Genomic DNA, 17023 nt, shown 5'->3' with positions numbered 1-17023 from the left:
ATCCAGACGCCAGGCGCTAGGCGCAAGGATCCAGGCGCAGGCGTCAGAATATTCCAAAATCTTCATTTGAGAGAGAGGTCAGTCGCGAGACTCCTCTTTGAGTTTTTTTAACTTGAACAACTTTCCCTTGGCAAATGTGCAAGATGTCGCACAGGCGGCCGTTGCTATTGTCAGAAGGATTCTGATACTAAGAGAAGCCCCTTTTCATTATTCAGAAGGCTCCTGTGTTAGGCAGTTCCTCTCAATGCGGACTCTCTCCTTCATCCATGCTCTTCCCTCTTTTTGAAGAGGCAAGAGCTTTGGGAGTTTTTCTTAATGAGAATCTCATCGACGTTTGGGTATGATGGCGGATAGGAAATATCTACTTCCTTCCGTAAACCCTAGTGATGAACAGGAATTCTGTCTCTTCCGCGATTTATGAGGAAATCACGAAGATTTAGAGAGTTCCTGGATTAACTTCCTTCCTTAAGGATATATATATACTCTTCCTATCGTTCTATTAACGAAAAGAACGAAGATAGTAGAAGGTAGTAGAGTATCTGCTGTATGTGAATACGATACGATCAAATCATAAACACATACCGTAGTTACTTCTTTGCTGTACAACTCAATTACCAGTATCCTGCTACGACTTTCCTAGGAAGGACTACGCTTAAAGGGATTGTTAAGACAACACCTACTTAGCTTCTAGATTTATCGAAGTCTTGTTTCGCTTAAATATGCTTTAATAAGAACTTCCTGAAGTTCGATAATAATTTTTAAGATTCCTTATTAAATGGAGTAGCTGGCAACTCTGGAAGAGTAAGGCCAGACGGCTAACGGAGACTGCTTTCGCTGAGAGCCTGAGACCAACGCAGTATCATGTAGGTGTCAGTCATGACGCGGTCGTTTATCTCTCTCTCCTGCGGGATGGAATAACTATCCGTATCTCTCCCTACAATCGCGGTCTTAACCTCGGATTGAGGGGATAGTTAAGCTAACATAAATAAAATATTGTATGCCTTTTGCTAAGAAGCTTTCAATAAGAGAGATAGTACAACCTTTCAATGCTGTTTACCGTAGGTAACATTATTAAAGGATTCTATCGCAGCAGAACATTATATTATATAATGCTCTCAGGCTTACGAAAGCATAGCTTATTAGAGTACCTGCTCAGAAGAAGATGGATGAGTCGGATGGGAAACATTCTCTTTGTGGCAGAACTTGTTTCCCTGAATGGACTATACTACGTATATAAAGTTTTTTCCTACTAAGAACGGAATTAACATGTGAAAGGATGTCGGGTACCATAAAGGCACAGGTGTTCTGGTACATAACCTAAAAATAATTAGAAGGAAGCGCCAGCCTGGCGCAAGTTGCGCCAGCCTGGCACATAGCGCTAGAAGCGCCAACCTGGCGCAATGCGCCAGAAGCGCCAGCCTGGTGCAGTGAGCCAAGAGCACCATCCAAGATTTTCTCGTTTTAGCGAGTTATTAACCTAAGAGTCCAGTAGCCTCTCGGACACCAGGCTCGGTAACGGCAAGATTCGTTCCTGATTTCGTTACCCATTTAATCACTTAGGCCAATTCCACGACTCTCATATCGCAAAGAGCATCGAGAATCTCTTTTTTCGCTCCTGTTCGCGTTAACAAAGAGAACCTTCTCGATCGACGATAATAACTTAACATGTTTAACATTTATTGGAAAGAGTTGTGAGAACCTGCGGAAAGTCTTCTTCATAGATCTCTTAGTAAGGTAGAAGACGAACAGGCTTCCTATAGACTGCTTCCTTTTCCTCGAACCAAGAGAGGTAGCAATATACGCAATCTTTATTTTTTTTAGAAAGGGGAATAAACTTTATTCTTTTTTCCCCTAAATATAAATTATTTGCAGAATTTAAGATAAAGGGTGTCAAAGAAAGAGAAGATAATACTTTATGCCTCATTTTGGCCTTAGAGAGTTTGGATTCACAGAGGTCACGTTCTTCTCACAGCATGTTTTGGAAGTCTTTTCCAAGACAGTCTGAATATTCTATCAGCATCTATTATAAATGGACCTTAACAACCTCTCCACTCTGAGTCTGTCTGCGTGCAGACTGACCAGAAGTGGACATGAATGAGAGGATTTTTCAAGTTAAATGACAATAGTCATGGACAAAATATAGAATTGCTGCAGATCGTGCTAGAGGGAATGAGGAAACTGTCCTCTTCCGATACCTCTGTGAACCACATAGCAGTTTTTTCTTCCCTTTCAGAGGGAAGAATCACCTTTGTATATATCTGCTATCAAAGAACGCAGTAAAAGGCTATACTCTGTCTCTCTTAAGGGATTGGAGATAGCAGAGGATTAAGATCTTCGGGATCTTATACGATACCTCAATATGACAAGAGTAGGATATCATGTACTTCAAATGGGATCTTTTTTGTGGCCACAGATTCTGTGTTCCGACAAGATGGAACTGCTCCTCATCAAACTTCTTTGAGAAATTTTTTTTTTTTTGAGCATTGGAATCTCGCATCAGATTCTATGGAGATTAGGCAATGGGTTCTTGCCAGCATAGTATGTCTGGCAAAAGAACTAAAACCCCCTATTCCCGATTCAATGTTTTCAGATAGAGGTTTCGTTGTCCAGGCAGGGTACTTACGTTTTCATCTACAGTAGAATGGTTAAAACGTTTGCCTACAGAGTCTTTGGAATGCGATGACGGCTCGAAATGCTTCCCAGAAGGTGTTCAGAGGGATACAATAAAGAGCTAGAAATCAGGAGTACTCCCAATTTCAGCTCAGAGTCTCTTCGACTTCCAAGCTTCTTCCCTTCCTTCGGACAAGGAGGTAGGGAAGATTCTGCAACGAGAAGCCCCTTCAACAGGTAAGAAGAGATCTCGTGAGCAAGGGAAGTACTCAAGAAGGATCCTCCTCGGAGGAAGACTCTTATCTCTCATACTGTTAGATATCCTATCGTATACTGGATGTAGCTGACTACAATCACCTCCCCTTGCCGGAGAGGCCAAAGCTCAAAGTAGAATAATTTCTTCCAGTCTTCTCCAGTCTTGTGATTTACTATTGTGGATGTTCAGGACTTTCGGACAATGTAGCGCCAACCAGGAGCCTTATGCTAAAACAGGCGTAAAAAACGCCAGAGGCAGACAGCCCCAAGAACACTGTCATTGTCTGATGAGGAGAAAGACCGGGCCTACAACCTGACACAGATGCGCTAGATGCGAACATATAGGACAGATAAGAGTGTCCGATGTGGACATTGTCAGACATCCTCGAGACTCTACCAAGCTCGAAGCTCTGGCAAGTGGGGAGGAGCCAACCAGGCGCGAGGCGCCAGGCAGACGCGAGGCGCCAGGCAGGAGCGAGGCGCCAGGCAGGAGCGAGGCGCCAGACAGGCGCGAGGTACCAGCCAGCCGCGAAGCTCCAGGCAGGCGCAAGGCGCCAGGCAGGCACAAAGCGCCAACCTGGACCCGACGCGAGACGCCAGCCAGGCGCGAGGCGCCAGCCGTGCAGGAGCCAGCCAGGCGCAAGCCAGGCTCTAGGCGCGAATCTCCAGCTAAGGCGCGAGGCGTCAACCAGATGCGAGGCGCCAGTCAAGCGAAAGGTACCAGACAATCGCTAGGCTCCAACCAAGAGCGAAGCACCAGCCAGGCGCGAGGTTCCTGCCAGGCTTCAGGCTTCAGACGGGAGAGATCCATTTCAAGAAAGCCCTGGTCTTCTTTGAAACATGGAGATCTCCTAAGCACTTCATAAGTGACTTGATTCCTTCAAACAGCTGAGAATTAAAAGCGCAGGAAGTGCGCTCTTTTGCAAATTCTTGTTCTTTACATAACAATATGTCTATAAAGACATATTAGCTGTGTTGTACGGTAGAGGCAACTCTGTGTTGACTTCTCATTACACAAAGGATGTCAAGTTAACCTACGAGACATCCTTCCTCTTTTGTTTTGGTTTATACGTTTCTGCGGATACGTTACTGGGATAAGGAGCCGACACTGATCCTTAACTTTGAGTTAAAGTTATTTAACTTAGTGAAATTATTGGGGTTTTTGAAAGGAGTGTGGGGATAACTCTTTTCAATTTGAGCGCGAACCCTCGTGTTAGGATCAGGTGATCGGGATCGGTGTTGCGCTCCTTCATAAGGTGTATTGTCATAGAAGTGGTCCAGTACCCATTGACAAAGTCCTTTCAGGCTCTGCCGAGTAAGCGGTTTATACCCCATCGGCAGACCCACAAGAACTCTTAGCCATAGATCACATATCTCGCTAAAGTCTTGAGGTGATGCAGACTACCGGGCAACAGCCACGAAGTCTACCACCTATCAGATAGGAACCAAGGTTTATTTATACCTACAACATATGTTGTTTACCTGTCTATTCCATGTTAGCTGTCTCTTACCCTCCACCAAAGGGTGTCAATCAGCTATGTATATATCTGACAGGTAAGTTGATTGTGTGAAAATGATATTGTTATAATACAATAAAGTTTCATACATACTTATCTGGCAGATATATACGATTAATGGCCCACCCAGCCTCCCCGCAGGAGACAGGTGGAAGAGAGAAAATATGAATAGAAAACGGGAATGGTTCCTAATCCTGCCACCCAGGGCAGGACGGTAGATCACCTGACCTACCTGCAGCGTGTGCCGCGAAATTTGAATTTCTGTCGGGGACGACGGAGTCTTAGCTATGTATATATCTGCCAGGTAAGTATGTATGAAACTTTATTGTATTATAACAATATCATTTTCAGTTCAAACCATGACCCTGGAAATAAGAAGTTTCATACTTTCACTAAGATAGGCAACAAAATGTTGTTTTATTGTGGTGTCTTACCGAACAATTATAGAGCCGTGATTTCCACGAGCGGCAGGATACTAAATTCAAATTTAGCGCGTCGGCGTCGCCAACACTGGTGGTGATGACGTCATCTCCCTCCACTCGCGGGAGAACCAGGTACAACTGCCCAGGTGAATCCAATTCTTTTCCTGCCGGCGTCCGGTGAACATCGGTGGTCGGTGCGGTTGGATGACTTTGCTTCGCTTTTTTTTCTTGTGGATTTGATCTTCGGAATTGGTGAAGTACTCTTTTTTTGGCGTTGTTATTATTTTGCTTTTTATTTAGGCGTTGCCATGTCGGATTCTAGTCCGTCGGGAGTTAGGTTTTGCATCTCAGGATGTAAAACTAGATTATCCAAGTTAGAGTATGATTCTCACACTAAATGTGTTAAGTGTAGGGGACAGGTTTGTTCAGCAGATCGAACATGTAACGAGTGTAGTGATTGGACTGATTCTCAATGGAAGTTTTTTAGTTCATACTCGGAGAAATTAGCTAAAAGAGAATTAGGAAAAGCAGCGCTTAGGAAAGTAGACTTAGCTCTGCTTCGTCTTGCGATGCATCTGTTCCTTCTTTGTTTTCTCCTCAAATTGTTAGTGTCCTTTAACTACACCTCTATTCCTCCTACTAATCCCACTTTCTCCGGCTTCCCGTGTAGTTTCTTCCGACACCATTGCCAGTCTGGAATCGAGGTTAGATCAGCAAAATTTTCGGTACTAGCGAATACGGTTTGCAACTTGGTAATTCAGTTAAGACGTTTTTTGAGAAGCGGCTTCAGGTAAGAGGTAGTTGAGCCTGACACGTCTCCTAGACAAAAAGGTCATTGTCCAAGCTCCCCCGCACCGGGGAGAAGACATACCGGAAGTCCAGGGAGTCGATCGGGATTTGCACCCACAGACAGGCGCCTCTCTTGTTGAGCCTGTTGCGCCTCAACAGGGCTCGGTTAAGCGTTGGAAAGGTGTTGCGGTCAGACGCCTTCGAATGATTCAAGCGATTCGTCTCCGGTCGCGCGACGCTCTTGGCGAGATTCGCCCGTTTCGCGTCCCTTAAAGAGGCGTTCAGGCGCCGATTCTTCGCCTCCTCCAGTCAAGCGGTATAAGGGAGCCTGAGAGTAGGGTTGCGCCGCGGCGTTAGCGGCTCGTTCGTCGCCTCAATCTGTGCCTTTTTCGGCTCCATCTACTAGTAGAGATTGTGGTTTTAGCGCTGTAGCTAGCAGTTCTAAGGGTGTTTCTTTAGGCGCTTTTTCGTCTGTTACGCCTGATGCGCCTGTTTCGCCTCGAATTTCGGCGCCTCCGAGCGAGGCGCAAGTAGTTTTTCCGCCTCCTGCTGAACATTTAGGCTCTTCCAAGCCTACGTTAACTGTTTTTGATTCATCTCTGGCGCCTTTGCGCAAGCAGTTAGAGATGTTAACCAACTGGATGAATGAGTCCAAGGGTGGTTCGAAACCTTCAGATCAGGTTGTAGTTCCGTCTACTTCTTCGGCGGTATCGGAGAATGAAGAAGAAGTAGAGGAGGAGGATTCACATCACCTCTCGTGTTATTCACGTCTCCTTAGATTTCTTCTGGTATCTTATCCAGATTATTTTGAGAAAGCGGCTCCGCGCTCCCCAACTTCGACTTTTTTGATGAGGAGGAAACTTCAGACCCTCTCCTCCCAAAACTTGTTCTATCTAAAGCGGTTAGACATTCGTTGAAAGAGACTGAGAAATGGATAGTCTATGAAAAAGAGACTTATGGGAAGGCTCTTTTTGCTTACCCACCCTCCCTCTAAGTTGCTTCGTAAGAGGTATAGGTTTTTATGTAACTGGGGAAGCTTCCTTATCTGGGAGTTTCTGCCTCTCCCAGGGAGACTTCTCCAGTTTAATCGACTCTCTAGAAGATCTGCTTTCGCCGCAGCGAAAAGTTTTCTTTACAGCGCCGGAGTTGGACCACGTTGTAAAGAATCAATTTAAACTTTTGGAAGTCGTTAGCTTCCTTGATTGGACTATTGGCGCTTTAGCGGCCAAGATCGAAGACTGTCCTTCTCTTTCTCAGGAGTTTAGCGGAGGATTGGATTGGTGTTCTGTCCTGTGCGGACAAATCCAATTAGGGATGGACTGTGATGAGTTAGCTTTTCGCTCATCGCCTTTGTACCCTTAAGAAAAGGCAACTTTGGTGCTCCTTTGCTTCTAAAAGGGTTACTTCCCAACAGAAGTCTGCTCTCTTGTTCGCTCCTTTTGTGAAAGATAACCTCTTTCCAGACGATGTAGTGTTGTCAAATTTCGTCTGCGCTAGATAAGAAATCTACTTCGGATTTACTGGCACAGTCTACTAAGAGACCTAAAGCTCCTGTGGAGACTGTTCCTTCGGTTTCTCCTCTGGCCCAAGTGCCTTTTCGAGGGAGAAAACCCAAGCGCTTCTTTCGGCCGAAGTCGAATTTGCGACCTCAGTCTAAGGCCTCAGCCAAGGTTAACAAACCTTCCAAATGAAAGCTCGGTTCTTCATGCACCAGTGGGAGCCAGGCTGGCTCTGTTTTGGGAGGAATGGGAAAAACAGAGGAGCAGAAGCCTGGGTAGTGCAAGTACTCAAGTTCGGCTATCGTATTCCTCTCGTTTCACCTCCCTCGCTCTCCACCTGTGCCAATTCCATTCCAGGCATACTCTCCGGCTCAGACAAATTTCTGGCGCTAGCCGCAGAAGTGGAAGCGCTTGTTCTCAAAGAAGCGATAGAACAGATAGAAGGGGATTTTCCTCCAGGCTTTTACAATCGCCTTTTTGTAGTTCCCAAGTCATCAGGGGGCTGGAGGCCGGTTTTGGATGTGAGCGCCCTGAACTTGCATGTCCAGAAAACAAAATTTCATATGGAGACCACTCGGTCGGTTCTGGAGTCCATCAGACAGGGGATTGGATGGTCCTCTCTGGACATGCAAGACGCTTATTTTCACATTCCGATACATCGCGAATCTCGGAAGTACCTGATTGGTTCATGTCGAAGGCAAGGTGTTCAGTTTCGGGCGCTTTGCTTCGGACTAGCGACCGCTCCTCAAGTTTTCACAGGGTTCTATCCCCGATAGGAAGCTGGCTGCACATATTAGGAGTAAGGAAATAAGAATCTCCCTCTATCTGGGCGATTTGGCTTCTCCGGTCGGAATCAGAGAGTCGGTGCATGAAGGACCTTGGAACAACTCTGGATCTTGCCAGAAAGTTAGGAATTCTGGTCAACAAACAGAAGTCCCAGTTGGTTCCATCTCAGAGCATCCTTATTTGGGGATGATTCTGAATGCTCAAGTTTTTCGGGCTTTTCTGTCCCCGAAGAGGGTTCAAGGCTGTCTGGAGACAGTTTCAGGAGTTCTTGGACAAAAAGGTAAGTTCTGCCAATCAGTGGATGAGATTCCTGGGCAAATTGACGTCAGTGGAGAAATTTGTGACGTTGGGAAGACTGCACATGAGACCTCTGCAGTTTTTTCCTGAGAGCCTCTTGGTGCGGAAGACACAACCAGACTCGATTACCTTTCCTGTCACAGATCAAATAAAAGAGGACCTAAGGTGGTGGCTCTCTCGAGCAAGGTTGGAAGAAGGGTTAGATTTACGACCCATCCTCCCGAACCTACAGTTCTTTTCCGACGCATCGGACACAGGTTGGGGAGCCCTACTGGGAAATCAACGGACTTCAGGAGCTTGGTCGGAGAAGGAGAAGAAGAAGTTCCACATAAATGTAAAGGAACTGTTAGCAATTTTCTTGGGGCTCAGACAGTTTCGGAGCTTAGTAGAAGTCGAGTAGTGGCAGTGCATTCCGACAACTCCACGGCTCTCTCGTACGTGCGGAAACAGGGGGGGACTCAGTCTTTCTCTCTGTACGAAGTAGCCAAGGATCTCCTCCTGTGGTCAAACGAAGCGAAGGTTCAGCTAGTCCCGAGATTTGTTCGGGAAAGATGAACGTCCTGGCGGACGAGTTAAGTCGTCAACAGCAAGTGTTACCTCTGGAGTGGACTTTGGACAACAAGATTTGTCAGAAACTTGGCGCCTTTGGGGACGACCGTCAATAGACCTGTTCGCGACATCAAGGAACAACCGTCTTCCTCTCTTTTGTTCTCCAGTCCCAGATCCTCTAGCTTGGTCGGTGGACGCAATGCTGTTGGATTGGTCGGGTGTAAGCTTATGCATTCCCTCCGTTCGGTCTAATAAGAGAGGTGCTGAACAAGTTCATGTCGCACAGCAAATGTAACACTGACGTTAATCGCTCCCTTTTGGCCCAGGAAAGAGTGGTTCCCGGCCCATTCTCCAGTTGTTAGTAGACTTCCCCAGACTTCTTCCTCCAGAGAAGTGGCTTCTCAAACAACCTCACTTCAAGAGGTTCCACCAAAACTTGTCCGCTCTAGCTCTGACAGGGTTCAGACTGTCCGGAAATCTTGTCAGAGCGAAAGGATTTTCAAGAAGAGCTGCAGAAAGCTATCGCTCGTTGTAGGAGAGAGTCTTCTAACAAACTCTATCAAGGGAAGTGGAGAATCTTCAGAGAGTGGTGTAGAAGTGCTAAAGTCTCTACTTCTGCGACTCTTTAACAGAAATAGCAGATTTTCTTCTATTTCTTTAGGAACTCTAAGAAACTGGCTCCTTCGACGATCAGAGGATATAGAGCCATGCTCTCTTCGGTTTTTTATGCATGACACTTACCTGGCAGGTATATATAGCTGTATTTTCTGAAGTCCGACAGAATTTAAAAAACTTCCGACACACGCAGTGGTCGGTCAGGTGGTTAGTAGTTCCCCCATTCCCGCCGCTGGGAGGCGGGTATCAGGAACCATTCCCATTTTCTATTCATAAATTTTCTGTCGCCGGTACTGAAAACACCTGTTTTCAGTACCTCCGGCTTAGGATTTTTGGAAACTTCATTTGCCGCTAAGTATCCTAATTGTTTTTTAATTTATTTACTTGGATTTGTGGCTAGGCATACGCTATCTTAAATTGATTTGAATTTGATTCATTTTTGCATAAGATATCTGAATCTAGTTAGGCTAGTTTCAGAGGGGTGTTGTCTGCAAAGATAGTGTGTGGCTACCGAAAGCTTCGGTAGTTCCGCACTTGGGGGGCGCAATTAATCAGTAAACATGTCTATTTCCGTAATGGAAAAAGTATGATTCGTATGTAACGCAATTAATCAGTAAACGTGTCTAATCCGTAAGGAAAAAGTTTGTTTAGTATGTACGCTATAATACCATTACGAAAGTCAGGGTAGTGATACTGCTAACCTTCCGGTAGACTTTATTTTGCCTAACGCTTGTAGTATGGCCTACGGGTTATGACTATTTCTGCGAGAGGTGATCGCTCTCCTTCATTGTTGTGAAGAGTTCTACTTCTGTTTTTGTTACGCCTAACCCTGTAATGTTGCCTTCGGGCCCTAAAACAGTGTCTGTAGAGATTATTGCCCTTTCTCTTATACTATTTCGATTCGTAACTTAGAATCGAAAGTGTTTGCTTTAGAGAGCAATAGTGAAGTGGCTAAGTGCAGTGACAGTGCCCCTTGTGTAGTGGAGGGTGCGTCAGATCGGCCTTGTAACGCCTCTAGGTCTAGACCTCTGTCGAACTCCCAGAACCAAGGGAAGTGAGAGGGCATGTCGAAAGCCGAAGGAAGGAGGGTTACAGGAACCCCAACCGATCTGGCGTGCCTTACAGGCAGTTTGTTTCTGATTGGAAAATACCCAGACCTGCCAAAGTGCGAGTGCACATGCACGAATCCTGAAGGATTGCTTCTCGTTCCTCCCGAGGCGTCCTCCCCGCACAAGGGTGGAGCTCTCGGAAGGACTCGCGCCCTCTAAGAAGCTTTATAGAAGAGGACGCTTCACGTCCCTTCTCCCTCGTTATGTGTTTCAGTGAGAAGTAAGAAGGCGAAAGTTGCCTGATCACGTGTTCTTCTTTCTACCAAGAAATAGGAAAAAGAAGGCAGTTTCTCTCGCTTGTTTTGACGCCTGTCAGGAGCGTGACGCTTTTCTGCACGCTTATTTGGACGATCGGCTTGAACAGGACGCTCGGATGGACGCACTCACCAGTGGACGCCGAGCGTCCTCGCCAGTGGCCGCCGAGCGCGCACCAGGACGCCGAGCGTCCTCGCCAGTGGACGCCGAGCGTCCTCGTCAGTGGACGCCGAGCGCGCACCAGGACGCCGAGCGTCCTCGCCAGTGGACGCCGAGCGCACACCAGAACGTTTCTGTTGAACTCTTCAAGCTCTTGTTTAAGATTTGAGCCTCAAGAAAGTGAACAGAACTTCGTCTTTGAAACCCAGCAAGACTCGGGTTTCGTGAATTCAAGAGGTCTCGGTCAATATTATATTGCTTTTCGCAAAGGTGGATGGAGTTAAGGAAAGCTCAAGGGAAGATCTCGTTTTCTCTACCTCAGTCAAGACTTTGAGATAAGACAGTACGGGTTATGCAAGGCTCGACGTCCTGAACGTCAGGATTTTCGGCAACGTTCAGTAGGATTCTTGCAAAGGCACTCATCAAAAGGACGCTCTTCAGGAAAGCGCAAGACAAGACTTCCTTTGCCATACTGCCAATAAATTTAAAGCTTTTTATAGACATCTGAAAGGGTTTTTCAGATGATAGATTTTGTTAGTTTCTAGTCGAGACTTCCATGCCGATTGAGCATCGTCGTTCTACCTACCGTAAGCCCAGTCTTTTAACAGGATTCTTGTCCCTTCCTTGTTTGAGACGGGAATCGAAAAATAAAAGGCTCGACTTCCTGGATTACGTGTTGTCAATTCAGTGACTTTCCCCATTGACAATATACTATCGTTTTGTCAAGTAAGTGGGTCTCCCCTCATTGACAAAATATCTCTCTGTACCGTTAATGGGTTAGTTCTTATTGACAAACATCTCATTAACTTGATATTGCGTAAGCGAATAAGGACAAGGTTCGGAAGAGCTCTCCTTCCTCATTCGCAGACTCGTACAAGAAATAGAACTTGTAGACTACGTCAATGAACGCTTATGTCCAGTATCTTAAGAAGCTTGAGATGTCTGCTTCGATTCTCTTAAGTTTTGTTCATGAAACTTGCCTGTCAGATATGTATGTAGCTGTATTTCCGAATTCAGCTATATATATGTCTGCCAGGTAAGTATGAACAAACTTTATTGTGATATAATAAAATTTTTGCTTGCGTTAGTTTACTACTGGTTGGTTCAAGTCATACACGCTTGCTGTAGTTACCTCTTCGGATGGCAACCGAGAGGTCTATTGTCTACTATTTTAAGGACATTTAATCGTCACTCCCTGCAGCCTTCCAGGAGTTTCCGAATTATCTTTTACCGTTGTATGGTAGTGTTCTGACGACACAAACGCATCTATATATTTAGCGTTTTCTGTTTCGCTTAAAAGATACCAGCTTTGAGAGTCTCTTTTTGTTCAAAAAATAACGGGACCTATTTCTTCGTAGAATAGGGTAGCTGGCAACCAGACATAAAGTTAAGAGACGACGTTCGTAAGCTGCTGGCTGGCTGCTGTGTCTGGACTGTCCAAGTTCCAACCCGAGCCACAGTAACAGATCGTGCGCTGTCATGCGCTGTAGGGGACGTCTCTCTATCCTGCGGGATTTGACTGACTAACTGTATCTCTGTCCTACAATCACGGACTTTAGCCTAAGATTGAGGGATTTCTTACGTGAATGAATAAACGTTGCATTAGTTTTGCCTTACTATGTTCAACAGAGTTATCTCTTAATCCTTTCGGTGCTCGTTACCGCACGGTATAGAACTAAGAGTCCTACCGCAACATTGCACTTTTATATGCTCTCATGACTTAGGCAAAGCGCAGCCTTATAGGGAAGTAAGCATACTCGGGGAGGGAATGGATGAGCTTGCTGGGGACCATTTCCTTCCTGAAGAAGTTTGTTTCCCCGAATAGACTGCAATTCAGACCACAGTTTTTTCCTACCGGGAAAACTGAAATATTATTCAAGATCTAGGAATTATTCTGAACATCTCTCATGCGTCATGATAGAAAGAAGGTGCCGGACATCTGGATAGTGTTTCAGATGTCCTGGATCTTAATCTGAAAGAAGTAAATGCAATTCGGTAGTCCCTCCAGTCCTCGAAACGAGTTTTTGGAACCAGTGGTCCACATCAACTCTGATATTCCACAGCTCTCTCGTATCTTAAGAAGTATCTTCTCTCGGTCCCTGCTCGAGGTTCTTACCGATGAAAGAGCCTATTATAACAACAGGCGTGGAATGTAACGATCATCTAGAGGTTCGTTACAGGATTGCAAAAGTCCGTACGAATCGTCTCGTATCGACGGCAGCAACGATAGATTACTAACATGCTAGGTATTTTAATTAAGTGGTGTTCTTTTTATGGTTGTCTGAGAGGGTTATTTCCTCTTCAGTATGTGAAGTGTAATGTGTTACGTTAGCTTTGTGTGTGGTTCAGGTGGTCTAACTTATCCTAGCATGAATGCCCCTGGTAAGAGAGGGCTAGGGTTTCTGTCAACAAATTGGTCCCGTCCAGTTGTCAGACCCTTGTTATTAGCTTTCTCAACAACAGGTCACATCCTAGTTGAGAGCTACTAAGGTTTAGCAGGCTAAGAGGCAGGACCTACGAAGTCAGCTACCTTAGCAGGTAAGGAACTTAATAAATAATTTTAAAAATTAGTTAATTTTGAATTATGACGATGTTGCTGTCTGTGACCCACCTCCAAATGTGTCAATCAGCTATATATATACCTGCCAGGTAAGTGTCATGCATAAAAATGATATTGTTATGATACAATAAAGTTTTATGCATACTTACCTGGCAGGTATATATAATTAAATTCCCACCCTCCTCCCCTCAGGAGACAGGGTTCAGAGAAAATCTGAGGAAAACGGGAATAGTTCCAAGTACCAGCGCCACGGGAACGTGGGGGAGATCACCTGAACTACCAGTGGTCTAGCGGTTGCCGAGAGTTGAAAATTCTGCCAGTGCGAACAGACAACAGAGAATGTTGTTTGACAGATTGGCATCTGTCAAACAACAAAGACCTTCACGATCATTGAGGTCTGTGGAATCTCGATTCTAGCTCACCATACTACTTTTTGCCTCGCCTGTTGTCTCGGAGTCAGACACTCGCGAGATCAGGCGACATAGAGTAGCCCTGAGTTTCTTATTGACGAAGTCGATTGCGGACGACGTTGGGTTGCGTTGATACACCCCAAGGTTTGCCTAGATTGAATCGCCCAGGCAGTCCAGACACTCATCCTTCAGCTAAGAATAGTGCCTTTTGGTCTTCAGGGTACAGCCTTGCTGGCCTTGATTCGTCTGACTGGTCAACTGGTCGTTCACCACTGACTTTAGTACAGACTGTGCATTTCCGGATCCGAAGCTTTCAATATGGAACTTAGACGTAGTCTGAAGTTCGTGATGTCAAAGCATTCGAAACCTCTCCTGCCTGTTAATTTCTTGTATGATCAGGAAGGCCTTCTTCTAACCACCCTAGATACGACAAAGAGGTGGGTTAGTGAGATTTTAAGCCATCGTCACAAGTTTTGGCTTTAGAGAACACAAGGAGGTGTGCTCTCTAAGCCTTTCGTTATGGCCTAAGAATGGAAACCCTTTTTGTCCTTGGGCCAGGATCTTGGAAGCAAGGATGGCACAAGTTAGTGGGCAGGAGCCAGAGAGAGTCCTGTGCCCTGTCAGGTCTCTCAAGTTTTATCTACTTAAAATCAAGAAAGTCGAAGTCAGTCGGGCAATCTGCAGTGTTCCGAAAAAGACCAGACTTGCCATATCGAAGTACACCCTGGTTTTAGGGTTAAGGAGTTCTTTCAAAAAATGCTCCTTCATTGTGTTTGCACAAAGATTGAAAGCTTTTTATCTGAATGCTCACGAGGTGAGGGGCGCGGCCTCGGAAGCATTTCAACAGAGCATGGCACTCAGCAACATCCTGAGTACCATGTTTTAGCGAAGCAACTCTGGGTTCACTTCACACTCCCTGCGAGATGTGAAGATGGCATATGAGATCTGCTGCTCGCTAGGGCCATACGTGTCTGCAGACACAATCTTGGGGACAAGAAGTACTACTCATCCTATCCTGTAGAAAATGGTTAGGAAGAGCTCTTAATTTAGTTGTGGAGTCGCTGACAACGGCGATTCTTAACTCTGAAGCCTTAGTTACACACATTAAACTTTGGCTAGGTTGGTCAGGTGGTGATATATATAATTATATATATATATTATTTTACTTCTTAGCCCTCATGATATGGTCAATATGGGTCTAGTCACATTGTGGTCACGCCCCCGTTGACAGATCATCTGGAGTGCACCAGCTTCATAGGTCTCTACCTCGCTGGCAACTCTAGTAAAGCAGAAGCAGACTTGGGTGACAGTAATCACGAAGTCGGCTATGCTAACAGGTGGAACCAAGATGTAAATCATCTGCATGCATTTGTGTCCCAAAATCCTTCTATTCTGTCCCTTCCCACCTCCAACGGTGGGGTTCAACTATATATATATATCTGACAGGTAAGTTCATGAGCAAAATGATATTGTTATGATACAATAAAGTTTGTTCATACTTAACCTGGCAGATAATATATATATTCAAGTACCCACCCACCTCCCCTCAGGGGACAGTGGAAATAAAAATTATGAATAGAAAAATGGGAATGGTTCCTGATACCCGCCTCCCAGCGGCGGGAATGGGTACTAACCACCTGACCGACCACTGCGTGTGTCGGAAGTTTTTTTAACAAATCTGTCGGACCTCAGAAAATAGCTATCTATATACCTGCCAGGTAAGTATGCATAAAACTTTATTGTATCATAACAATATCATTTTTTTTTCGACATCGAGGTTTGGATATTTCCTCCAATTCAGATTCTGTCGGACCTCATTAGGTCTTTCGAAACCACTAAGCTCCCGCAAGATACAGGTGGATTGGAACTTAGATGTTGGTTGGCTTAACGTTCCTCCATGGGGCCACCGTTTGAGCCTTTGAAGTCGGCTTCACTCAGGAACTTGACTAAGAAGGCACTCTTTCTTATTGCACTAGCTTCTGCTAAGCGTGTCAGCGAATTGCACGCTATAGACAAAAGAGTCGGTTTCTCTCAAGGCAATGCTGTATTTTCGGTATCTTTGACCTTTCTAGCCAAAAATGAGAATCCTTCTAATCCTTGGCCGAGGAGTTTTGTGGTAAGGAACTTATCTGATTTGGTTGGACATGAGGAGGAAGAAAGGCTCTTATGTCCAGTCAGGGCTATTAAGCAGTATCTGTTTGCCACTAAGGGTATTAGAGGACAATCTTCTAAGCTCTGGACCTCGGTTCAAAATCCCTCTCGTCCTCTCTAAGAATGCTATATCGTTCTTTATTAGAGAGCTTATCAGGGAAGCTCACTCGCAGTCCGAGAACGACAATCTTTCCGTTCTGAGAGTTTAAAGCTCACGAGGTTAGAGCAGTGGCAACTTCTTTAGCATTCAGAAAGAATTTATCTTTAGCTCGATTCTTCAGAGCACGTTCTGGAGATCGAATTCGGTTTTGCGAGTCATTATCTCAAAGAGATAGAAACGGTTTTCGAGAATTGTAAAACGTTAGGTCCGGTGGCGGTTTCTGGCATGGTGTTGGGAGAAACGGCACAGGGGTCGTCACCTCTATGCTAACTTTTCACCTTGAATAGGTTGTCGAGTTCAAGGGAAGCTGGGGTACTGAGTACCTGGGATACTCACCAGTCTGTTAGGTCAGATTTTACAATGGTTGGGTATATATGTTTTTAAATCTGGTGTTGGTGACAAATGTTTTGTATGATTGAATTTCTGGTCTTAGCCCAGGGCAAGGGCAATCTTTGTTGTTACTATCCTCCGTCAGTCAGCCTGGACTCGCTTGAACTACAGAAGGATTCCACTCCTGTAGAGGCTAACTTTGGTCAAATTCCAATTCCTCTACAATAGTAAGAAGAGCACCGACCAGAGGCAGTAACAGTCTGCTGTAGCTCTCTTACAAGGTAAGGTACAACAGACACCTTGAGTGTTTACTGGTATTGCAATAAATGTAACCATTTAAAAATACTAGTGGTCCACTGAATCCCACCTTCCCATAAATGTGTAATCAGCTCTATAATTGTTCGGTAAGACACTACAATAAAAATGAAATTTTCATTATTAAAATGAAGTTTTATTGTATACTTACCGAACAATTATGATTATACCCACCCCCCTCCTCCCCTTAGGTGGACGGCCACGGGCAGAAAGAATTGGATTCACCTGGGCAGTT

The sequence above is a fragment of the Macrobrachium nipponense genome, chromosome 27 (genome assembly GCF_015104395.2).
Source record: "Macrobrachium nipponense isolate FS-2020 chromosome 27, ASM1510439v2, whole genome shotgun sequence".
Lineage (NCBI taxonomy): Eukaryota > Metazoa > Arthropoda > Malacostraca > Decapoda > Palaemonidae > Macrobrachium > Macrobrachium nipponense.
Note: the sequence above shows the minus strand (reverse complement) of the source record.